Genomic DNA, 26,161 nt, shown 5'->3' with positions numbered 1-26,161 from the left:
TGTAACTTTCAAGTTGGTGGGTATCCCTTTTTAAAATCAGAGTTCTTCAAAATCTCAAGCATAGTTGTCTCACTTTTTCACTGTCTGGACAATTATTGTCCCAATTATTTTGGCCCATCAAATAATTATTTTAAGAATTTGGAAATGGGGACTAGTCCAATTTTTCTTGACAAATAATGCAAAGGCATTCACTGTTAAAATGCTGTTAATAGTACTGCCATCTGTGTTATATGCCAGATGCTGTAGGTGGCATGTCACATCTGATATGCAAAGCTCAGTCACTTTACTAATAGAGAAAGAAAAGCATGCTGACATCCTCTCCCTTCCAGCCAGTAAATTGTGTCTGCATCTTGATTGGTTTTTTGCAGAACAGATGAAAGCATATATTGTTTGAGAATGGTGTGACCCAGAAGTTCTGACTAGCAGCATTACATTATAATTAGCAGAGAGGAATGGATGCTGAGAGATCTAGCAGTAATATAGTCACTTTGCTGCAGCAGTCTGTTGCAGCCTTTCTTAAGGCCATTTTACACTAGAAGCAGTACATCAGCACAGATCTCCCAGTGGTATCATAAATCAATGTCTGCTCAGAAAGTTGGCTTATTCACACTCCTGAGCAAAATACTTTATACTGTAGTAAGTGGTAGTGTAGACCTGACCTTAGTTTCAGTGAGGACAGGTAGCAACTTTGGAGTTGTTCTTCATTTGTTGTGGTAAGTAGCCATGAAGGAGTGAAGGCATTACTATTCAGGGATCTAAATAGAAGACTTAAATCAGTATTCATTCCTGGGACAATGAGCCCTAAGAGTATTGTTGGGAATTGGTTTCTCAGTCTCTGCAGGGAAGGAGTAACTTGCCTGTCTCTTCTTTGTCATTCGTTCTGAAGAAGTTTAGGTTGGATGTGACTCCATGCTTTCTCAGCCAGACACATGTTATAATTTCAATGGGAGACATTGCCTAAATACCTTGGAGGATTTGAACAAGAGTCCTTCAATGTGAGGGGGGGAAAAAAGAGAGGCTCTTCCTGGCTCCTTAAAGAGATTGGGGAACATCATCAATCCATCATTTCTGCACAAGGAAAGGAAAAAGACATACAGGGGAATAAGAAACCAGTTTCATTTTTTGTTTGCCTTTTCAGTTCCTCTATAGGTTGATTTTTGCATTTGTATGTGCATGCATGTGAAGTTTTACCCAGTATCTTAGGTACTAATTTCTGTAATATCTGTACACCTTACAATCTTTGTATTTATCTTCACAAGACCTCTATGAGGTAGGGAAGTACTATTATTCTGACTTTTACAGCTGGGAAACTATCTTACCCAGGATCACAAAAGACATCTGTTTCACAAGTCCTTAGCTAGAACTCTAACCATTGGGCTATCCTTCCTCAATAGAACGTGCACAAGTATAATTGACATTTCCTCTCTAGATGTCATGTCTGCTTTCTATATAGGTCACTGAGACTTGCTGATGCATACTCTACAACTCTAGATAATCTCCAGTTTTTCATCTCAAAGTGCAGTACAAATTCATTTAGTCTCTCTATGTAAGGGACATTGTGCTCAGTAATTTAGGCATAACATTTAGATTTCGTTAAATACCTATGAATTTTGGTACTGATTTGTTTTTTCCTCACCTACTTATCCATTAGATAGTCTTTGCTTACAAATTTTTATTCCTGAATATTCTGGAAAGGATTGTATCTCCTTATTTTTTTTTCATATTTATGCTGCGAACAGTAATAAGTAATATGTTCTGCTGATAAATATTAGCAAAACTCTATACGATATATTAAAAACAGACCTGGGAAGATGAGACTATATAAATATATCATAGTATTTTTGACTGTGGTTGAGTCAATATCATATTTTGCTCTGGAATAATTTTGACTATCAAACATCAAGAAAGAAACAGAACAAAAGGGCAAAAGTAACAATGGAAAAACAATACATAACATTCATTTTCAGTAAATTCAAATGTGTAAGACTCTCCACTAGGTTTTCTCGTTTATGCCATTTTTTCTGTAATAACTCAAAAAAATGATAGCTCTTTGATGTATTATTCCAAAATTTAATTACTCATTTAATTTTCTCTGGATGCTTCTGTTCTGGCAGATTTAAAACTCTCACTTCTATTTAGCAATAGACTGCCCCCACCCGCTTCTTATAAAGCCACATCTGGTAGAATGTTACCCTTCTATATTCATACTTGCAGTTACTCTGAGGGACTTTCTTGGTTAACACATTTTCATCTTATTTTTCTGTAGCATATGGCATTGTTGGCTGACTGCATATCCAGGGGAGGCAATTGTTGTTGTTGTTGTTATCCTACCAATTCAGTTTATATTTTGTCATAACTTTATGCTATCCCAATTTACATATAATAATTAGTATGTTTAGTTTCATTAGAGCATGCAGCTGCTACTGAAAGGGAAGATACTTTAGTATTTTGCTGTTTACTTTCATATTATAATGATAAGCCATTGCTGGTAATTAGATTATTGTTTACTTCAAAACCTGAGACTGAGATGTAGTCATCTGCCCTTTAGCAGCATCTGTATGCACCCTTGTAGGACCAATCATCTGTTTTTCTCAAATGGTCACTTAGTAAAACTTTCCTTCTTTTACAATATTTAAGTGAGTATTTAAATGTCTAAGACTGCCTAATATCTGTTACTAAGCATTGCACTTATATTTCCATGTTTGGAGTTAATAAGACCAACAGTGTAATATCCTTTCTTTCAAATGATTTCTATATCTTATAAAAAGTTAATATTTAGAGCAGCTGTGTCTTTCAAAAACAATTGCTGTAAGATTAATGTGATGGCCTCTGGGAGCTAGATGGCAATAAAGTAAAGCCTCCTTTAAGAAGTACTTAAGTTGTATTCCCAGTTAACTTGTTTGCATTTTCTCTCATTGTGAGGTTCAAAAGGCTGCATTTAAATTATTAGTGCAACATAAATTAACAAGAAAAAGGAAATACAAAATTAGATCCATCCATTGACTAGGACAAACAGTTGAATGATTGACAGAAAGAAGTGATGGGTTTAAATGGCAGGCCACACATATACCTTGATTTGGGGCATTACATTGCTTGTCCCAGCTCTCATGTACCAGACATTTAATTGATTCCAGTGTGAGTTACAGGGCTCTGGCCATGAACCAAACAAATCAGAATAGACCTTCACAGGTCTACCCCATAGGCTCAGTTCAGTTGTGCAACCTGTAATTCCCTCTCCCCTCACCTGCGTAATTGGAGGTGGAGTGACAAAGGCCACAAGGCTAGGTTACGGGACCTCAGTTTCCAGAGATTTTAAGCTATTCCCTCCCGACCCCACATGAGCACACACAGGGCCGCCTCCAGGCACCAGCACAGCAAGCAGGTGCTTAGGGTGGCCAGGTCCCCCAGTCCCTCTCAGAGGGAAGGACCTGCCGCCGAACAAGCGGCAGCGGTAGAGTTGTCTCCAAAGTGCCGCCAATTGTGGCTCTTTTTTTTTGCCACTTGGGACACCAAAAACACTGGAGCTGGCCCCAAGCACATGGTTCAATTGTACAATCCCAGATCTGGGAGCTGGCCTCTTTAGCATTCACTCACTAGCCACCAACCATAGGAAGCACCAGCTATTAGCATGGTCACACTCCATACCTACCATGCCAGGTACCCATCTTCTGCCTAGCCGAATTTCAGCTCTAGCATCTGACAGATGAACTCTATCCTCCTTAGAGAGCTCAGGGCCATTTTATTGGATATCACTATGTGTTACCACCACCATTGCCACCCCTCAACTCTGAAAATTATGCTGGCTATCTCACTGTTTACATTTTTCCTTGTCCTGTTGCTGCAGACTGGCTCAGTGGCTCTCTACCAAACTCATCTTGTGAACATTTCTGGCCAGATCAGCTGAGGGAGAGACCATACCTGTGTAATCAGCTCCACATTCCTCTGTATCCTAAAGCATGAATTTAATCTAGTACAGTCCCACAGTCCCCAGGATCATTTTTGCTCGAGTGAATAATCAGGTTAGCAGGTGGCTATAGCTTAGCCATCAAAAAGTGCTGGAAGCAGCTTATGCCCCCCGTCATGCCACTGAAGGCAAATGGCTTCAGCCTTGAAGTTCACTTGCAATTCACCTGCTGCCTGGCCAACAACTGGCCACAATTGCTTATTCAACCTGACATCAACGAGCAGCATCAATGAGCACTGGGGCCAGCTCATGCCCTGTCCACCATACAAGAGCTGATGCCACATCATGCCCCACCTTCTGAACTTCTGCTCAAACATTGAAAGCATACAGTTTCAGTTTTGAAGCCCAGTAGTGATCCATCTGCTGATTTGGCTGCCTTCTTTGTAACCCTAAAGCACATAATCAGTTTGGAAATCACCTAGGATCAAAAACAGACAGGATTAATTACACTTATTGCCAGTCCCAGCAACCTTTCCTCTGGTGCCAGACATAAGTCCTGTAATAATTCAATTTCCAGCTCTCAATAGCTTGAACCTTGCAAGAGACATAAGCCATTGACACTGCCCATGTCCCTGCTCCAATCGTGAAAGAATATATACTGACATTAGCTGGCTTGAGACTGCAGTAGGCCAAAACTCTGTTCATTACTGCAGAAAACTGGTATTTTGTTAGGAAGCTGTCATGCCAGTGCATAACAGCAGGTGAGATCCCAGTTCTGTATGACTAGGAAAGCTATGTCTGTCTTTATGGGCCACAAGCATTGCTTTGCATATTCCCATAACATCGCCAAGGACCTTTTACCTGGAAAGGTCTATATCAGTGGCCCCCAACGCGGTGCCCGCGGGTACCATGGCGCCCGCGGGGGCATCTTAATGCGCCCACGTCCTGGACCCCAGGAGATCACCTGCTGAAATGCCCCGTGGACGCCTCTCGATGATGACGCTTGTCGCCAACAAGTGATGTCATCGAGAGGCATCACTCCTGAATTTCGGCGGGGACACCTCTTGATGATGCCGTTTCCCGTCGACAAGCGACATCATCAAAAGGTATCACATCTGAATTTAGGCAGGGATGCCTCTCGATGACGCAGCTTGCCGTCCACAACTGACGTCATCGAGAAGCATCGCTCCTGAATTTCGGCAGGGATGTCTCTCGATGACGTCGCTTGTTGGCGGCAAGCGACGTCATCAAGAGGCGGCACCGCCGAAATTCGGCGGCATTTCAGTGGGTGCTCCACCGCTGCAGTGGTCCTTCGTCTGGTGCCCGCCAGACAAAAAGGTTGGGAACCACTGGTCTATATTAAGTGCAGTGACACTGTTTGGGTCACAACCATATGTCCAATAATTTAATTACTCTCCTGGATCTGTTCATGGCTGGCTGAAGCACCAGCTCACTTACCCTGAAAGCACCAGAGAAGGGCCCAACAAATGCTGCATTAAAAAAAATGGCCTCTATCCCACAACTGCATATCCTGGGTAGAGCATTTAATAACAGTATAAGAATTTTTACAGTTATGGTGTTACTGTCCTGCCACCCTGTGCTCATCACCTCTGGACCATCCCAAGAGCTTCTGTATTATGAAATCTCTGCATGAGTCTGAGAAACCTGTTAGCCTCCACTTAAAGGACAGGATAGCTAATAAACCTGATATAGTAGAGGGCGATGGTGCACCAGCAACACTGCATATCTCACCCCTTGATGCTTAGGGATGGGCCACAGATGCTGGAGCTCTTTCTGAGCTCTAAATTCCATGCACTCACTGAGGCAGGTTTTGTCGTGAACATCCTTGGGGAAACCACATTCTCAACTAGTCCTATGGCTGTCAGAATCCAAGGTTCCACAGCTGGTTGGGCATCCCCTGTGGACCTCTGTTAGCAAATGGAGTGAGCTTCCGGAATCTGTTATCCACCAGCTGCAAGATGAACTGTCTCTGCCAAGGTCCTGGTTCCTGGCTGCCGAGAGCTCTCTGTCTTAGTCTACACCTCAATCTGGGATGTAAGTTCTCTTCTTCACTCCCCTCTGGAGCACTGATGCCTTATTAATGGTCCTTGTCTGCTCCAGAGTCATATACAAATTGAGACTCTCTTTCCCCATAGGTCCCATACCTCCCTGGCAAAGCTGTGTAAAGGAAACACCAGTCTCTGAGGCCACCACTCTTAATGAATCCATGAGGGCCAGACTAGGGCTATCTAGGGCACAAGAAGGAACAACCCCTCCATGGCTCTTGACCACTCCTGTGCCCCCCATTTCCCTCTGTAGTGCCAACCCCTGCTGTAGCTGCAGAGGAAGGGGCTGCTGCAAATACTATTAGCCCCAAGCTCCGAGATGCCTTACTCTGACAGTCATAGGCTGCCCCCCAACTTCTTGGGGAAGTGGGGAGCAGGGCCTGATGCTGTCTGTACAGTAGCTTCACCATCAAGTGGGTACTAGCAACCTCCCCTCCAAACAGGAGAGAGGGGAGACTAGTAACTCCATGGTCAGTCCAGCATCAGGACCTAGGAAGCCAGATGCTCCCATGGCAAGCTCCCCATGCAAGCAGGAAGAGGGAGAAGAACAGTGGCGTCCCCTTCAGTCACTGTAGCTTCACCTGAGTATAATTTTTGGTGGCTCTGGAAGCAAGCTGCATCAGCCTCCCAGCAGGGCTCCTGCTCCTTGGCTGGTCTGGCCCCAGGGTGCCAACCCCATTGTGAGACCAAGATCCCTCTGCCTCCTCCACAAGCAGCAAGGGGGGTCCCAGAGTTCCCACCTTCCCTCTGGGTGCTGCATATTCTGGGTGCAGAAGGTACCTCTATTCTTCTTTGTCCTGACCAGGTATTGGGAACCTAAAAGAATCCATGCACTGGTTCTGTTCCCATTACTCTTATAGCATTGCCCACATGTTTTCTTGCTTCAGGCATGGTTGAACTATTTCCTTGTGGCTAAAGGAGAGTAAGAGGCTTTTAAAAAGTCCTGGTTTAGCATAAATAAGCAAGGAGGAGAGGAAACAGCAGCCAATCTGCTGGCCCCTTCCCTCTTTGCCCAGCCAGTGGCTAAACAAACAATTGAAGAGGGGTGTGAGGGAAGCAGTGGACTCCCCGTCATCACCATCACACATGTATTTTGGACTTCTCTCATCCCCTGCTGTCCAGTCAAAGTACCTTCATGGCTAATGATGGCAAGAGGACATTCTTTTCTCTTTGTTTTTATAAGAAAACTTAAAATCACAGCAATTTGCATTAAAAAAAAGACCTCCTTGTTCAGGGTAATCCTGTAACATGGCTGAAACTCAGTTTTTAGTTTTTCATGGTAGATGGGACTGAACCATGTTTTAACCATGTTAAATCCTTGGATTTTTGCAGTTAGGAAATGTTTGAACTTGGATCCTGCAATACCAACCTATGCTTTGACCATATTGAGGAGCTACCATATTGTGTCTCACAGTATAGCAGTTATTTTTATAAAGTAGATGGTATTTAAGTCAGCATGTGCTGCAACTTTTGCATGCTGTGATCTGACTGACTATTTTCCGCATGATTGCTAGTGATCAGTTTTACAACAAAAGTAAAGCTGGTCGGGAATTTTCCAACTAAACCTTTTTCCCACTGGCTTCCTGGCTTTGTATAGTATTGAAATTAGTTTAAGAAGCTTGCTTGTTTATTCTGCTTTTGTTGTTTGTTGGAGTGGGAAAAGGGAATCACGTGATCATGATAAGTTTTGTCTTGTAAGTGTAAAAAGAAAGACAATGCAGGAAATAATGACTGGAGATAAAGAGAACTTTAAGGAAGTGAACTCAGAGCAGAATATTGTTCAAAAACATAATTTTAAATCAGCTCCTAAAATGTCTGCCTTAAAATGGAAAAAATAAAATGGTAGGTTTTTCACAGTAGCATACTGGAGTCCAATTAAACATTAAACTAATCTATCTTATTTTTTCTTTGTTAAACTCTGAATCGAGCAGCATAGCAAAGGATAAATAGAAGTGATGGGGAAGGTGGTTGCATATAAAGAGACAGCCCCTATCCCAATGAGTTTATAATTGAAGTATAAGATGAGAGCTGAATGTTGGATACAACAGATGAGCAGGGGACCATAAGGTAGCAATGAGACAATACTGGTCAACATAAGCATGAGCTTTCTGGCTTCCTCCCATCCTTTGTTAGTATATAAAGAATTGTGACAATACAAATGAGCATGTTTCATTATCTAAAGGAAACTTGCTCTTGTATATTTTCATAGGAACTTAACATATGTAGTAATCAAATTCTGGTCCTCTCTACTTCCAGACACGTTTGCAGTTCTCTCTGCAATTGCTGATGATTTGTTTGCTTTCCAATGCAAGCTTTGATTCAGGAAGTAGGGGAAATGAAAAATACCAACTTGTCCCATATGCTGAATTGGTAATTTGAATAAGCTTTGTTGTTTAAATGAAGTTACTTAAATGTACAATGAGCAAGCATAACTCCATAGTGAAAATATTGACTCTGTAAAGGTATCTTACTATGCTTACACCATCTGAAAGTGGCTTGAAAAAAAATATTGGTGGTCCTATTTTAGCATGAAAATTACAAGAAAGGGAAAATGAGAAAACTGAAGGCATCTAATGGTCTTTTATAAAGACAAATCAACTTTCAAATTAATTTCAAGAGCAAAAAGCTAATATTTTGCTGATAAGCCATAATTTTCTGCTTAATTATCTTTTAAGAAACAGTCACATTTTATTAAAATGAGTAATTAACTCACTGTACTGCTGTGCTAATAGCAAAGGAAGCACACTAATTGAATATTGATAGGGCAAGTTTTTAATAAAAGGAAGAAGTTAAACAGTAATATGTTCCCCATATTCCAGCAGCAATTTAAATGCAAATGTGTCCCAAAAGAGGGGGTAGGGGGATGAGGAACCTTCCACCTATGGAGGCAGGGAGTGTGGGCATTCTAGCAAAGCACATTTATAAAAAGAACACTTGTAGTGGATCTTGCATTCAGGCTGAGAAGTGAAAGACAGGTTATAATGGCAAAATGCCAACTTGTCAAAACAGAGCATGAAATCCATCCAGTTTAATGGGGCTAGGAAGTTTCGATATTGACTTTACTGTGGCCAGGATTTCACTCAGGGTCACATGTCTTGGAAAAAGAATTCCTAATGAGATATCTGAGAAACTTTTGATTTCTGAATCTTTCTTAGACTTCACAGTGGTCATGAAACTCAGACATGATCTGTGACCAAAACTGTGGATCTCTAACTTCTGGATGAAAGCTATTCCATCCAAATGAAAATAGAAATAGAATATTGGGTCAGATCCTGCAAGATGTTTGTGCACATTTTGTGCAGATTTTTGACCTCAGGTAGGAGTTTTACACATGGACAGGTGGGAGGATCTGGCCCACGCTTGCAGCATGTATTGCTGTGCACCATACTCAAAACAGCAGCATGTGCATGCAGCAAGTATAATACCCATTGTGTAATTGGAGCTATAACTGAAAAGCCAAGATATAACCAGGTGCCACATACTGAGTCTTAGAGAGAGACTAAAAATGAAACTACTCATCTTTTATTCTAGGATTAGACAGGAAGGACTCATGTTGTATTCACCAATCTATGAATCACTTGTTCAAATTCGAAACCAAGATAAAGGAAAAGGTCCTCTTTACGTGGTGTCTCACGGTACATTTGAATAATAAATGAGAACTGTTTTCACTGAGCAGCATTGAAATTCAGAACTGTCCTTATCATTCAGATTCCAAGCGCTGACATCCAAACTTTGCATCCAACTGGATATTTCAACCCTACTACCATATTCATAGCCTGATAACCTTACTTTCCTTTGGCATTTCTAATTTATAACACAGGGAGCCATCTGAATAATTTAAAATGGATATTTGCAAGTTGAGAAATGCAGAAATGCAAAAGCAAACCTGAAAAGAAAACCTGTAGGCACCTGTTAGTACCTTCTAATTGTGCTAGATGGGGAAAAAATGTGTGGAGGAAGGAGGAGACAAATCCCAAACTGTGTAATCCAGTTTGGATGACTTTTTTTTTTAAAACATATTTTTTAAGCTAAATTTCTTATATCTACTGAGACAGTCCTATGTTCAATGCAATAGTGTTTATCCCCCAACTATGAATACAGAACTGTGCAAAGTTGGAACCAACTTCCTTAAATGGGTAGGGAGACACGCCTTTCTGCACTGAGCCAGAAAAGCGCAGTGAGGCAATATATGCACCACCTTTCAAAAGGCTGTAGCTGGGGCTATCCTGACACTTATGTCCAGGGAGCTGGGGACCAGGCACAGTGATCCCCAGAACATTTTTTGGAGGAGAGCAGCTCTGTGCTCTCTACGCTGCTGGGAATGGGCTAAAGCCACAATCTTGCCTACATTGCATTCTGTTCTCTGAATGGGAGAGAAGCTTTGTTTACTCTACTATTTCTCTGAACATCACAGCTAACATGAAGGCTGTCCATTTCAATTTGTAATTGGGACTGATACCTGCCCTGTCATGGCTGAATTTGTAATAAAAGCTTTAATGGAATGGATTTATCTTTTTCACAATGTTGTCTCCCATTATAGCCATTAATATCTGAAAGTATTAACACACAAGTCAAAAGCAAAACACAGATGAAGGCAAAATGTGCAGATTTACTGATATGTGAAGCAAGAATTGACATCAGCCTTACCTAAAACTCCAACCCAACCTGAGCTGCTTTTTCAAGCTTTAAAGAATGTTAGTGACCTTTATTTTTCAAAAAATAAGCATCTTTCCTAGGGGGAGAAGTAGATAAAACTAAGTACAGAAGATCATAGGGTTATATATAACTAGTCAAGTGCAAACAGTCGGTAGCAACCCCTCACAAGATCACATTGGACACTCGCACATGCCTGTATCTCATATTCCTGTTGATCAACTCAAGTTCAGTGGTCAAGAAGACTCTTATCAGCATGATCTCATCACTTGTCTTCATTTCCTCAACATGGACATGTTTAATAGTATTTTTGGCCTATGAAAACAAAGTACTAGACATCCTGAGAGACATTATTTTCACAAAATACTTACCCTGATTTAGCTGCACTTGTGTTTAGTAAGCAGTGGGACTTTTACAGGAAAAGGTTTTGGTGTAGGGATTGCACAGTGTTAGTTAGCAGCAAAATAGATAGCCTTAAAGCTGACCTGTTAATCCAATTTGAAAATAATTTTTCAAAAGAAATAGCAAGAAACTTCAGTGCACAGGACTCATAAAAGCTGTGGCACCCTAATCCTCCTCCTTGGCAAAAATTACTTTGTTTTTCATCTTCCTAATGTGAATGTTCATTAGACACCCTGCTATGGAACCAAAAAGCAAATATTGGATCCCTTACTTAAGTACAAATTCTAAGCCTAGTCTCTTTTCTGTTGAATCACAGGCAGTGGGAGTACTCCAGTAAGAAAGATCACTCACTTTCAAATAGATTTTGTGAAAGTATGTGATAGTGACTCATTTCTGGAGTCATCAGTGGTAAATTAAATTGAAATGTCTCTTTTGATGTGTGTATTGCTGCTCCTTCTCTACCAGGGTGAAGAGTTATTTAACAGGAACTTAGTGGAATGAATCAAGGAAGACTTTTGCTATACTGATATTCCATAAAAAGAGTTTGTTTCAGAACTTGTGGCTATGAACACTACCTATTTTGGCAGCTCATCATTCATTGCCTAAAAGACATGTTTAGAGATTCAGGAAATGTGATCGTTGAGAAAGAACAAGCCATAAACCTAACAATACTATGCCAACCTGTAGCTTTTCTGAAATGACTGGTAAATATGTCACAATCTCCCTTTTACACTACCACAACATACTAATTTTCAATTGTTTGCCCCTAAAAAATCTACTTTCACTCATTTTATTACACACTTATCTAAACTCACTTGATTCGTCAAACCATTTGAGGGCTCACTGCTTGGTATCTCAAGGAAGAAGGTGATAAAAAGCTTTAGAAATTACTCAGTTTGGTGGGCTTTTCTTATCTAATAGCACTTAATCTTTAAACCTCCTTTATTTGAGACACTGCTGAAGTGGCTGGCATGAGATGTAAACCAGAAGAAATATATTGCATCTGGAAATGCCTACGGAGGCCAAAGTACTTTCAAGTCATCTAAATGGTCAAACCTATCAGGTGTATGGTTTTGTTTTGTTTTCCATTTTGATTAATACATAGGCAGAAAGCAGTTGAGCTTCTGAGCTTTTTGATTTCAGAACCTCTGATCTGCAAAAGGACCTAAGTGATTTCAGTGTCACTCGTAGGAAACTGGGTGCTGAAGGAGAGCATAATTAAACAGATTTTATACATTCATGATTATAGCTATCAAAATGTAATATGTTCTCCATTTTTGTCTGAGCTGCACAGCAAATCACATAACAAATTTTGAAAAGTGCAGAGGTTTCAGAAATGATGAGAAGAGATTCTTATGACTCCAAGGCTACATCATTACAGTCGTTCCTATGATACTAGCATTCTTGCCCTATATGTTTTGTAATAAGGTGAACTGCCTTCAAAATGCCCCCTTATGGCCACGTGCCTCTTCAGTGCCCTGTCTTTTCCCCTTCATCAGAACTTAAACTCCACTCAACCCAAAGGAAATTAAACATTCACTACCTGGGGTCCAAGTTAATAATCCCTCCAGGCCTCAGCTCCAGTTCAGCATTGTCTCTCCTGATAAATTAAAAATCATAGAATCTCTCTCAGTCCCTCTCCGTGTTTCAGGGAGGAGTGGCTCTGCCCAGCTGCAGGTCTGCCTCCTGCATCCCAGTGCCTTCTGCCTGGAGTTTGGCCTCCCTGTTGATGCCTTGTCCCCTACTGACTCAGCCTCTTACATCCTGCAGCCTCTGTAAGCATAGTCACAGCATATTAATATCTAACGCTCCTCTTTTTTTCCTATATTGGTTGTGTCTGACATTCTTGCCACTAACTGCCAATGAATTTCCCGTCAGTGCTGAGAAATGCTGACTTTCAATGAGAAGTGAAAGGTTTGGATCTGCTGCAGAGAACCAAGCACTTACAGAAAGCGGTTTCTTTTCAAGTATGAACAGTAAAATCTTCAGTGACTTTTAAGACCATGAACCATAATATACTGGCACACTAAAGGCTCAGTTCTGCCCTCAGATATGTGGGCAATGGGCATACATCACTCACTGCATGTCTTGAAAAGTCAGCTATTCTAATTTTTTCCATTAGTGTTAATTCAGCTACTGCTCTTGTGTTTTCCATTATCTTTTCAAAAGCTATGCAATGATGCACACCTACATTCTGAAGGTCATGGCCAAGACCAGAGCATTTTAAAAATAATTATTTTTAAATTTTACTATTTTTTTAATAGAGAGTGCAATGGATAGACCATAGTATTTTATGCAGTTTAATTTAAAATGTGAACTATGGGTGCATGGAGTAAATAGTTCTCCAAACAGGGCCAGATTAATCCTTTTTTGTAAATTGACAAATATCAGCTAAACCCACACTTATGTGATGCATATAACAGCACACCATATTAGTACAGCCAGTGGTTCAAAGATGGTTGGGGAAATTGTTTTTGTTTTATTCTACTGTAAAGCTTCTGTTCTTGTATCACACTGGCACACTCATTTCATAAAGTTCATATGAGTCTCTTCAAGTCCTATTGTTATTAAGTCAGGCAGGGGGTGGTGGTTTTGTGACACTACTGTTAACTGTTATAAATTCTTTAGGATGAACAAAAAAATCACCACCAAACCTAGAATACTTCTACACCCAATATTGCTGATATATATTTATATCACAACATGCAAGCACATTTCTGATATTTTCTATATTCCTTTGCCTCATGAATCATAAGAGAATATGTTTGCAGGCTCCTTGACTTAATTACATATTTCCTTCCTCTAAGGATGTGTCTCATGCCCTGAAAAAGTTTGTAATTGCTCAACTGAATTTGTAACTGGGACTGATGTGGATAATCTACTTTTTTGACATATTCTTGTCACAAAGATTAAAACAGTAGACATAAGGTTTTAAGAAGGGACACAGGAGAAAACCAAGGCTTACTTGAGGGTATGGAGAATTGTGTTATGAGGAAATACTGCCAAAGCTTAACATATTCACCTGTTAAAAACACGATACACACTGGCTTTGACTATTGTACAAATATAAATAAAGAGAGATGAAACGACGATCTAGAAATGTGCACATTCACTGTATGGGATAAAGAGAAATCCTTTGCTATGGAGTGTAAGGAAAAAGAAGTTTAGGTTGGATTTGACTGTGTTCTTAGCATATGTAATGATCTGCTGAATAAAATAGTGGGAGCTACTAACCTCAAATAATGTAAAGTGTAGATATTTATCTGTAGGTCCAGAACGTTATGGCTGTAACTGCTCAGAGATTGACTTGTACTATTAGAAGGTAGGGAACGAGATAGATAATTGAGAGATAGAAAGGAGTTATTGTAGGTGGTGATTGGCTATGTCCATGCTGAATTGATAATACTTTTCAGATTTAATTGTACTACACCTACAGCTTTGGATAAGTATCGTGAGTTACTATTTAAATGAAAATAAAATAGACAGACCTAGAAGTTCTTGACTTCTTTGCTTCCAAATTGTCTTTCTCTCTTGATAAAGAATATTTGTTCATATGCATTATCAATTGTCAGCATGGCTATGGTGTAAATTGCTTTTATAAAGTCAACAGAGGATCACAAAAAATGCTTCACAAAGTTGTTGCTATGAAAAGGTTACAGTTTTAAATTTTTCAGCAACTAGGTGGAATATTTAAAAGAATATTTTTATATTTAAGAAGGATGGGCTTCTGGTTTCAGCATGGGTCTGAGGGATAGGAGTTTAGGGTTCTGTTCCTGCTCTGCCCTAAACTTTCTCTGTATCCTTCAGTTATCAAAATTTTAGGGGTGTGGGAGCCAAGAGAAACTCTGAAGTCAGTGTATATGCTCTCTGTGTGTGTAACTAATATTGCAATCTTTACCTTTCTGTGGCTTCTGTAAAATGGGGATGGTGATAATTCTTTGTTCTCAGGAGTGCTGTGTTGAATAATGCATTAGCACTTGTATATCTGAGATAGAGGATGTTTTGTAAAAACAAAGTGTGATTTTTTTTAAATAAAATAAAAATCTTGAGTACATGCCATACATTAAATTGTGACAGAGGTCTGTCAGAATTTTAGCTCTGAACACTGAAGTGTCTCTAATTACTTTATATAATGTTTCCATTCCTATATATGATTCTTTGTTGCTGATACCTTATGGAAAACATTAGAAAGAAAATAAATTTAATTATGAAGGAAATGAATACTCTGATGTACGTATGAACACAAAGGGGCAGGGAAGTTACACCAGAAATGACTGTTGCTTATTAAGATACTTTCCTGACCTTGTGTTATTTCTTTAATATCTTTCATAGCTTTAGTTTATGGGAATATACCTATTAACTTCTGTCAGATTTTTCTTCTCTTCATGGTTTGAAAGAGAGACCTGTCACACACACACAACTTTAGTTCAGTACATAAAAATCTGGGTCAAGGAGCACTTTAGCTTATTTCATTTATGAGACAGGGGTTGCAAAGGATTTTTAAAGTTACCTAGCAAAGGTTCACATCTTTAATGTGAAGAGACTGCATAAATGCATAATTTCATTTAACACATCTGCTTTTTTCAATTGAAAAATAAAAGTTTGGCTCAATCACTGCACAATTTTATCAGGTTTTTGAATTGCTCTGAAGATTTCCAAATGCAGGTCACTATATTCTATTTCTGAAAAATTATATATTATAAAAACTACTTGTGGTGTTCATTTTCATTTTCAAAGCCCAGTAATGACTTACACATCTAAAAATCATTTAGAATATAAGTCCTCCCAAAAATGTAGCTAAGAGGAGTTGTTAACCCACTTCTCAGCTGACTCCTGAAGCTACCTTCTATGAAAATATTTTAGTAACATCATAGTTATTTAGTCAACATCTATTTCAGAGGAATTGCTTATGCTCATACACTGTAGTTAGAGGACTAGAAAACTGCACTCATAGGAATGAGGCAATTTTTTTTTCTCCCCTCAAAGAAACAAAACATATCTGGATCTAAATTTCTTGAGCATCTGCTGGTGTTCAATTGTGAATATTTGGTTTGAGCCTATTTCTATTAACATCTGATTTTTTTCAACATGCAGAATGACCTGTAACAGGTTAGTTCCTTCATCAGTTGGCACAATAAAAATGATGTGCCATCTTGTATCTTTTTGACACATGGTATAAAAGATACTTACGTTGTGTGTCTAAGTACAACTATTATTTTAGTTCTTGAATTTTTTAAAATGCAACTACAGTGTTCTGGTGGCCTAACCTATAATTTTTTTAAAGGGTTGCCCATAGACCTCTTTCAGCCCATGACCTCCTTAACATCCTTAAAGATTGGGGTGTCAGGAGGGAGCGAAGAGTTTCAGGTGGATCAAGGACCATTCACAGAGAATGCTGCCTGCAGGTCCCTCTCATTTATATTGAGAAGACACCAGTTGAGTGCCTCTGTTGATCTCAACTATGGTGATAGAGGAGAGAGAACCTTTCAGATAATCAAATTCCAAACCATTTAAGGATTTATGAGTTAAAACTAACACCTTGAATTCCACCTGGCAGATTGTTTAAAGTCAGTGGAGATCTTGAAGCATTGGTCTACTTTGTAACTCTGCTTAATAAAAGGACTTCAGCATTCTGTGCTAGCTTCAATACAAAATGTAAGTGATGTATAAATAGCTAAACTTAGAAGATGCACATACACATTTGTTACATGTAATTACAGAGTGTATACATACCATTGAAATGTATACCTGGGGCAGGATGTTCTCTCCCCTTTAAGAGTGAACAGGCACTGGCACCAGTCAAACCCCATTCCAGTGTTTTGGAGCACATATGGGGAGAGAGGAAGTGGTCACAGGATGATAATTAGTATGTATTTCCAAGTAACAGTTTCTTTAAAGGCCTAGGCCCAAGAGCTGTGTAGAACAGGGTGGAGCAGACTCTCTTCTCTCCCAGTCAACAAGGTCCTAGGAAAGAGGATAATTTATAATCTTTTTCTTCCTTCATAAGAAAAGATAAATTAGAGGGAAAAGACCTATGCTGACCTCTTTTTCCAGGAAGAAAATCCTCTCCTGTGTGGGCAGGGGGCATAGGAAAGTGGAGAGAGAGACTCTAGAGAAGGAAGCCTTTGAAGCTGCTGCTCTGCAAATGAGCAGGGAATGACCCAAATGAGTTTAAGAGGGGCTGACAGGGAGACCCCGAAAAGAGTCTGGAAAGAGCTGAAAACTGAGCCAGAAAGTTTTATGAAGAGTGTCTGAGTGGAAAACAGACCAGACCTTCAGGATGGAGGGACTGGATCCAGTTTGAGGCTGGTGTGCAGATTTTGTTTTATTTTTGCTTGTTTGTTTGTTTTTGGGGGGAGTGTCATAAACAGATAGCTAAGGGTTAACGTCTCTTTCACCTGGAAATAAGTATCTGAAGCACCTGACCAGAGGACCAATCAGGAAACAGGATTTTTTCAACTCTGAGTGGAGGGAAGTTTGTGTGTGAGTCCTTTGTTCTTGTCTTCTGCCTGTATTCTCTCTCGGATGAGAAGTGATTTCTGTTTCCTGCTTTCTAATCTTCTGTTTTCCAGTTGTAAGTACCAAAGATCAGATAGGGATTTATATGTTCTTTTGTATTTACATGTCTATAGTTGCTGGAGTGCTTTGAATTGTATTCTTTTTTTGAATAAGGCTGTTTATTCATATTTCTTTTAAGCAATTGACCCTGTATTTGTCACCTTAATACAGAGAGACCATTTTTATGTACTTTTTCTTTCTTTTTATATAAAGCTTTCTTTTTAAGACCTGTTGGAATTTTTCTTTAGTGGGGGAACTCCAGGGAATTGAGTCTGTACTCACCAGGGAATTGGTGGGAGGAAGAAGTCAGGTGGAGATCTATGTGTGTTAGATTTACTAGCCTGACTTTGTATTCCCTCTGGGTGAAGAGGGAAGTGCTTTTGTTTCCAGGACTGGAATTAGAGAGGGTGGACTCCCTCTGCTTAGATTCACGGAGGTTGCTTCTGTGTATCTCTCCAGGAGCACCTGGACGGGAGAAGGGAAAAGATTTATTTCCTTTTGTTGTGAGACTCAAGGGATTTGGGTCTTGGGGTCCCCAGGAAAGGCTTTTGTGGGGACCAGAGTGCCCCAAAACACTCTAATTTTTTGGTTGGTGGCAGCAGTACCAGGTCCAAGCTGGTAACTAAGCTTGGAGGTTTTCATGCTAACTCCCATATTTTGGACGCTAAGGTCCAAATCTGGGACATGGTGTGCAGCGGTGGGAAAGATAGAATCCAGAAGCCAGTAGGAATATTATATTTTTCTTTTCTCTGCTAGGGGCTTTTTAGCAGAGAGAAACAGTTTGGTTTTAAAAGGGAACCAGAGAGAATTTTTTTTCTGCTCTCTCTGGCAGTTGTGGCTTGCATATTAAGCAAGAAACCATTAAGAGACTGTTAAGGGTCTTTTATCACACAATAGCACTCCCATTAGGAGGCAAATACCAGCACTATATACATGCACATAAAGTGGTTTTTCTGGTTTACTTTTGTAATAACCTTAGTCCCAGATTTGGACCTTAGCGTCCAAAATATGGGGGTTAGCATGAAAACCTCCAAGCTTAGTTACCAGCTTGGACCTGGTACCTGCTGCCACCACCCAAAAAATTAGAGTGTTTTGGGGCACTCTGGTCCCTCTGAAAAACCTTCCCTGGGGACCCCAAGACCCAAATCCCTTGAGTCTCACAACAAAGGGAAATAATCCTTTTTCCCTTCCCCCCTCCAGGTGCTCCTGGAGAGATACACAGACACAAGTTCTGTGAATCCAAACAGAGTGAATCTCCCTCTCTGTTCCCAATCCTGGAAACAAAAAGTACTTTCCTATTCCCCCAGAGGGAATGCAAAATCAGGCTAGCCACTTCAACACACACAGATCTCCCCTGATTTCTTCCTCCCACCAATTCCCTGGTGAGTACAGACTCAATTTCCCTGCAGTAAAGAAAAACTCCAACAGGTCTTAAAAGAAAGCTTTATATAAAAAAGAAAGAAAAAATACAAATAGTCTCTCTGTATTAAGATGACACAATACAGGGCAATTTGCTTAAAAGAATATTGAATAAACAGCCTTATTTCAAAAGAATACAAATCAAAGCACTCCAGCACTTATATTCATGCAAATACCAAAGAAAAGAAACCATAGAACTTACTATCTGATCTCTTTGTCCTTACACTTAGAAACAGAAGACTAGAAAGTAGAGCTACTTCTCCAAAGCTCAGAGAAAAGCAGGCAGCCAGAAAACAAAGACAAAAACACTCAAATCCCTCCACCCAAAGTTGAAAAAATCCGGTTTCCTGATTGGTCCTCTGGTCAGGTGCTTCAGGTGAAAGAGACATTAACCCTTAGCTATCTGTTTATGACACGCCCCCCAAATTGCAGACAGTGGGGAAGCTCACTGGCGGCGATTTCCTTCTAGAACTTGAAAATAAACAGATTAATACAACACATACACCTTTACATATACTCCTAAGTATATAACTAACAGACTTCTACATTTTAAGAACACTTTTTAACTACTGAATTCTGGGAAACTCTCACGGGAGAGTGCATCAGCTACTTTGTTAGAAGCTCCTGTGATGTGTTGAATTTTAAAATCAAAATCTTGGAGAGCCAAACTCCAACGAAGAAGTTTCTTGTTGTTCCCCTTGGCAGTATGAAGCCACTGTAGTGCAGCATGGTCAGTTTGTAGTTGGAACCGCCGTCCCCAAACATATGGGCGTAGCTTTTCCAGGGCGTACACAATGGCATAGCATTCCTTTTCACTGACTGACCAGTGACTTTCCCTCTCAGACAGTTTCTTACTGAGAAACACGACAGGATGGAAGTTGTGATCTGTTGCTTCCTGCATGAGCACTGCTCCTATACCACGCTCAGATGCATCTGTGGTTACTAGGAATGGCTTGTCAAAATCCGGGGCCCTGAGCACAGGGTCCGACATGAGCGTCGCCTTAAGTTGGGTAAAGGCCTTTTGACACTCATCAGTCCACTTAACTGCATTTGGCTGGGTCTTTTTGGTCAGGTCGGTCAGTGGGGCAGCGATTGGGCTGTAGTGGGGTACAAATCGCCTGTAGTATCCGGCCAAGCCTAAGAAGGATTGGACCTGCTTCTTGGACCGTGGGACAGGCCACTTTTGGATAGCATCCACCTTGGCCTGTAGGGGGTTTATGGTTCCTCGACCCACCTGGTGCCCCAGGTAAGTCACTCTGTTTTGGCCTATTTGACACTTTTTGGCCTTAACAGTTAGTCCTGCCTGCCTGATGCGCTCAAAGACCTTTTCCAGGTGTAGTAGGTGTTCGGGCCAGGAGTCTGAAAAAATGGCCACATCATCGAGGTAGGCAACTGCAAATTCTCCCAGTCCAGCTAGTAGACCATCTACCAGCCTCTGGAAGGTGGCGGGTGCATTACGAAGGCCGAAAGGAAGGACATTGAATTCATACACCCCCGCATGGGTGACGAATGCTGATCTCTCCTTGGCAGGTTCATCTAGCGGTACTTGCCAGTACCCCTTGGTTAAGTCTATTGTAGAGATGAACTGGGCACGTCCCAACTTTTCCAATAGCTCATCGGTACGTGGCATTGGATAGTTGTCCGGACGAGTTACCGCATTTAGCTTACGGTAGTCCACGCAAAAGCGTATTTCCCCATCTGGTTTGGGTACCAGAACCACTGGAGATGCCCATGCACTGGTAGATGGGCGGATTATACCCATTTGTAGCATGTTCTGGATCTCCCGTTCTATAGCAGCTTGGGCATGAGGAGACACTCGGTAGGGTGGGGTTCTGATTGGGTGAGCATTACCTGTATCAATGGAGTGGTATGCCCGTTCAGTCCGTCCTGGGGTGGCTGAGAACAATGGGGCGAAGCTGGTGCACAGCTCCTTGATTTGCTGCCGCTGCAGACGTTCCAGAGTGGTTGAGAGGTTCACCTCTTCCACGCCACCGTCTTTTTTCCCGTCGTAGTAGACACCGTCAGGCCACTCAGCATCCTCTCCCTGGACTGTAAACTGACAAACCTGTAAGTCTCTGGAATAGAAAGGCTTGAGAGAATTAACATGGTACACTTTAGGCTTTAGTGAGGAATTGGGAAATGCTATGAGGTAGTTTACAGCTCCCAGGCGCTCTTGGACCGTGAATGGCCCTTCCCATGATGCTTCCATCTTATGGGCCTGTTGCGCCTTCAAGACCATAACCTGGTCTCCTACCTTGAAGGACCGATCTCTGGCATGTCTGTCATACCAGGCCTTTTGCTCTTCCTGAGCATCCTTTAGATTCTCTCTAGCAAGGGCTAAAGAGTGTCGGAGGGTGCTTTGTAGGTTGCTTACAAAGTCCAGAATGTTAGTTCCTGGAGAAGGCGTAAACCCCTCCCATTGCTGCTTCACCAACTGTAATGGCCCCTTAACCTCGTGACCATACACAAGTTCAAATGGTGAAAACCCTAAACTGGGATGTGGTACAGCCCTGTAGGCAAACAGCAACTGCTGCAACACTAGGTCCCAATTATTGGAGAATTCGTTGATGAATTTTCGTATCATGGCCCCCAAAGTTCCATTGAACCTTTCCACCAGGCCATTGGTTTGATGGTGATATGGGGTGGCAACCAAGTGATTCACCCCATGAGTTTCCCACAGTTTTTCCATGGTCCCTGCCAGGAAATTAGACCCTGAATCTGTAAGGATGTCAGAGGGCCAACCTACCCTGGCAAAGATGTCTGTTAGGGCCAGGCACACAGTGTTAGCCCTGGTGTTGCCTAGAGCTACTGCTTCCGGCCATCGGGTAGCAAAGTCCACTAAAGTCAGTACGTACTGCTTTCCTCTGGGTGTCTTTTTTGGGAAAGGACCCAGAATATCCACAGCTACTCGCTGAAATGGGACCTCAATTATGGGGAGTGGCTGGAGAGGGGCCTTGACCTGGTCTTGAGGCTTTCCCACTCTTTGGCATACCTCACAAGACCGGACATACTTGGCAACGTCCTTGCCCATCCCCTCCCAGTGGAAGGACTTCCCCAACCGGTCCTTGGTTCTGTTCACCCCAGCATGGCCACTGGGATGATCATGGGCTAAGCTTAAGAGCTTCCCCCGGTACTTAGTTGGAACCACCAACTGTTTTTGCGGCTGCCATTCTTCCCGGTGTCCACCAGAAAGAATTTCCTTGTATAAAAGTCCTTGGTCTATAACAAACCGGGATCGATTAGAAGAGCTGAGAGGCGGTGGGGTGCTCCGTGCCGCCGCCCAAGCTTTCTGAAGGCTGTCATCCGCTTCCTGCTCAGCCTGGAACTGTTCCCTTGAGGCTGGGGTCACCAGTTCTTCCTCAGACTGTGGACTTGGGCTTGGTCCCTCTGGAAGCGATGTAGGTGATGGGGTTGTTTCCGTTGCTGGTGAACCGCTCTCCGCTGGTGCACCTGAGGGTATTTCAGGCTCTGGCTGAGCCTTTTGGGTATGGCTGTCTGTTGCTTCTGCCAGTTTTGGCTCGCTGGCGCCCTCTGGCGTTGAGTTTGAAGATGGGGTTGCAATGGCTGGTGCTGGTTGCTGTTCCAGTTCCGGGCCTGGGACTGGAGGTGCTGTGGCTGTTTCAGTGGTTGGCATGGAATCCGGGTCCACTACCTCTGTCTGGGTCTCTGGTAACACAGACGGGGCCTCTGTGGACGGCTCAGGAACAGGAATGGGTCTGGAAGCTTGCCTGGTTTGGCTACGTGTAACCATTCCCACTCTCTTGGCCCGCCTCACCTGGTTGGCCAAGTCTTCCCCCAGTAGCATGGGGATAGGATAATTGTCATAGACTGCAAAAGTCCACATTCCTGACCAGCCTTTGTACTGGACAGGCAGTTGAGCTGTAGGCAAGTCTACAGCTTGTGACATGAAGGGGTAAATTGTAACTTTGGCCTTTGGGTTGATGAATTTGGGGTCAACGAAGGATTGGTGGATAGCTGACACTTGTGCCCCCGTGTCTCTCCACGCAGTAACCTTCTTTCCGCCCACTCTCAAATTTTCCCTTCGCTCCAAGGGTATTTGAGAGGCATCCGGGCCTGGGGATCTTTGGTGTGATGGTGGTGTAATGAATTGCACTCGCATGGTGTTCTTGGGACACTTGGCCTTGATATGTCCCAGTTCATTACACTTAAAGCATCTTCCATCTGATGGGTCACTGGGCCGAGGTGAGTTACTGGAGACTGGTGAGGTTGAAGGGTAGGGTATCTGTGGCTTTACTTGGGTGGTATGTGGGGTCTTTGGCTGTCCTCGGTTGTAGGGTTTATGGTCTGTGTGCCCCCTGGGGTAATCGTTCCCCTTGACAGTAGCTTTCTTGCTTTCTGCCAGTTCCATCCATTTGGCTCCAATCTCCCCCGCCTCAGCGATATTCTTGGGGTTTCCATCTTGTATGTACCGTGTGATGTCTTCAGGAACACCATCCAAGAACTGCTCCATTTGTATGAGGAGGTTCAGTTCTTCCAAGGTTTGAATGTTGTTTCCTGTTAGCCAGGCCTCATAGTTTTTTGCAATGTAGTAGGCGTGTTTGGGAAATGACTCCTCTGGTTTCCACTTTTGGTTTCTGAAACGCCGACGGGCATGATCTGGGGTTATCCCCATCCTGTATCTGGCCTTGGTTAGAAAAAGTTTATAGTCATTCATTTGGTGCTTAGGCATTTCAGCTGCCACCTCTGCTAAAGGTCCACTGAGCTGTGACCTCAATTCTACCATGTACTGGTCTTTGGGAATGCTGTACCCAAGACAGGCTCTTTCAAAATTTTCCAAGAAGGCCTCGGTGTCATCACCTGCCTTGTAGGTGGGAAATTTCCTGGGCTGTGGAGCAATATGTGGCGCCGGGTTGTTAGGGTTGGCTGGAGTCTGTTGCTTAGCCTTTTCTAATTCCATGGCCTGTTGGTGGGCTTCCCTCTGGAGTTCTATCTGTCTTCTGTGGGCTGCCTCTTCTTCTGCTTGCTTCCTTCTGTGGGCCACCTCTTCTTCTTCTAGTTTTCTTTTGTGTGCTGCCTCTTTGGCTGCCTCTTTGATCTGTTCTTCTCTTTCTTTCATCTCCATCTGTCGCCTGTGTTCAGCTTCTTTGATTTGTTCTTCGGCCGCAATTTTTGCCTTAGAAGTCATGATTCCTGTTTTCTTGTGTTGGGGTGCCCTCCGGTGTTTATCTTCTGAACTGCAGGTTCTCTGTTGCCTCCTGAAGTCTGCCTAGCAACAGTGCTTTTTTCCTTTTCTCTCTCTAGCTAATCTTCAATGTCAAGTAAACCTGAAAAACCACTTTATTTGCATTCATATAGTGCTGGTATGACTCTCAATGGGAGTGCTATTGTGTGACAAAAGACTGTTAATAGTCCTTAACGACTTCTGCTTAACATGCAAGCCACAAACTGCCAGAGAGAGCAGAAAAAAAAAATTTCTCTCTGGTTCCCTTTTAAAACCAACTGCTTCTCTCTGCTAAAAAGCCCTTAGCAGAGAAAAGAAAAATACAATATTTCTACTGGCTTCTGGATTCTGTCTATCTCCCACCGCTGCTACTCATGTAATAACCTTAGTCCCAGATTTGGACCTTAGCGTCCAAAATATGGGGGTTAGCATGAAAACCTCCAAGCTTAGTTACCAGCTTGGACCTGGTACCTGCTGCCACCACCCAAAAAATTAGAGTGTTTTGGGGCACTCTGGTCCCTCTGAAAAACCTTCCCTGGGGACCCCAAGACCCAAATCCCTTGAGTCTCACAACAAAGGGAAATAATCCTTTTTCCCTTCCCCCCTCCAGGTGCTCCTGGAGAGATACACAGACACAAGTTCTGTGAATCCAAACAGAGTGAATCTCCCTCTCTGTTCCCAATCCTGGAAACAAAAAGTACTTTCCTATTCCCCCAGAGGGAATGCAAAATCAGGCTAGCCACTTCAACACACACAGATCTCCCCTGATTTCTTCCTCCCACCAATTCCCTGGTGAGTACAGACTCAATTTCCCTGCAGTAAAGAAAAACTCCAACAGGTCTTAAAAGAAAGCTTTATATAAAAAAGAAAGAAAAAATACAAATAGTCTCTCTGTATTAAGATGACACAATACAGGGCAATTTGCTTAAAAGAATATTGAATAAACAGCCTTATTTCAAAAGAATACAAATCAAAGCACTCCAGCACTTATATTCATGCAAATACCAAAGAAAAGAAACCATAGAACTTACTATCTGATCTCTTTGTCCTTACACTTAGAAACAGAAGACTAGAAAGTAGAGCTACTTCTCCAAAGCTCAGAGAAAAGCAGGCAGCCAGAAAACAAAGACAAAAACACTCAAATCCCTCCACCCAAAGTTGAAAAAATCCGGTTTCCTGATTGGTCCTCTGGTCAGGTGCTTCAGGTGAAAGAGACATTAACCCTTAGCTATCTGTTTATGACAACTTTACATTGAAAAAATTAGCTAGAGAAAGAAAGGGAAAAAGGCACTGTTGCTAGGCAGACCCCAGGGGGCAACAGAGCCTGCAGTTCATACAATAAACACCGGAGGGCACCCCAACACAAGAAAACAAGATGTCACGAAAACCAGAGGCAGTACAGCTCGAGGCAATGGAAAAACAGATAGAACTGCTCAGAACACAGATGGCCAGAGATGAGGCAACTCACAAACAAGAGATGGAAAGGCTACAAAAACAAGAAGAAGCCAAAAATGCAGCCCACCACAGAAAACTACAAGAAGAAGAAGTGGCCCACAAAATGAAACAAGCAGAAGAAGAGGTAGCCTACCGCCGAGAAATGGAAAAACAACAAAAAAAATGGAAAAACAACAAAAAGAAAGTGAAGAGAAGGAAAAACAGAGAAAACATGAACTGGACTTAGCGCAAGCTGGGTTGCATGCGCCAGCCAATCCTAACAACCCTTCGCCAATTATGGTTCCACATCACAGAAAATTTCCCACCTACAAGGCAGGTGATGACACCAAGGCCTTCTTGGAAAATTTTGAAAGAGCCTGTCTTGGGTACAGCATCCCTGAAGACCAGTACATGGTAGAATTGAGGCCACAGCTCAGTGGACCTTTAGCAGAGGTGGCAGCTGAAATGCCTAAGGAGAACATGAACGACTATAAACTTTTTCAAACCAAGGCCAGATACAGAATGGAGATCACCCCGGATCAT

At 42.0% G+C, this 26,161-nt stretch overlaps 2 protein-coding genes across 2 annotated transcripts in view; one reads left to right on the top strand and one right to left on the bottom strand.

Moving 5' to 3' along the window:
- Positions 1-26,161, bottom strand: part of LOC127044256 (zinc finger protein with KRAB and SCAN domains 2-like) — a 618,075-nt gene that overhangs the window by 43,277 nt on the left and 548,637 nt on the right. The window lies entirely within an intron of this gene.
- Positions 1-26,161, top strand: part of CCDC102B (coiled-coil domain containing 102B) — a 342,057-nt gene that overhangs the window by 302,825 nt on the left and 13,071 nt on the right. The gene's annotated exons all lie outside the window — the stretch shown is intronic.

This window comes from Gopherus flavomarginatus, chromosome 2 (assembly GCF_025201925.1).
Source record: "Gopherus flavomarginatus isolate rGopFla2 chromosome 2, rGopFla2.mat.asm, whole genome shotgun sequence".
Classification (NCBI taxonomy): Eukaryota; Metazoa; Chordata; order Testudines; family Testudinidae; genus Gopherus; species Gopherus flavomarginatus.
The sequence above is the reverse complement of the archived record's forward strand: the minus strand, read 5'-3'. Positions and strand labels throughout refer to the sequence as shown.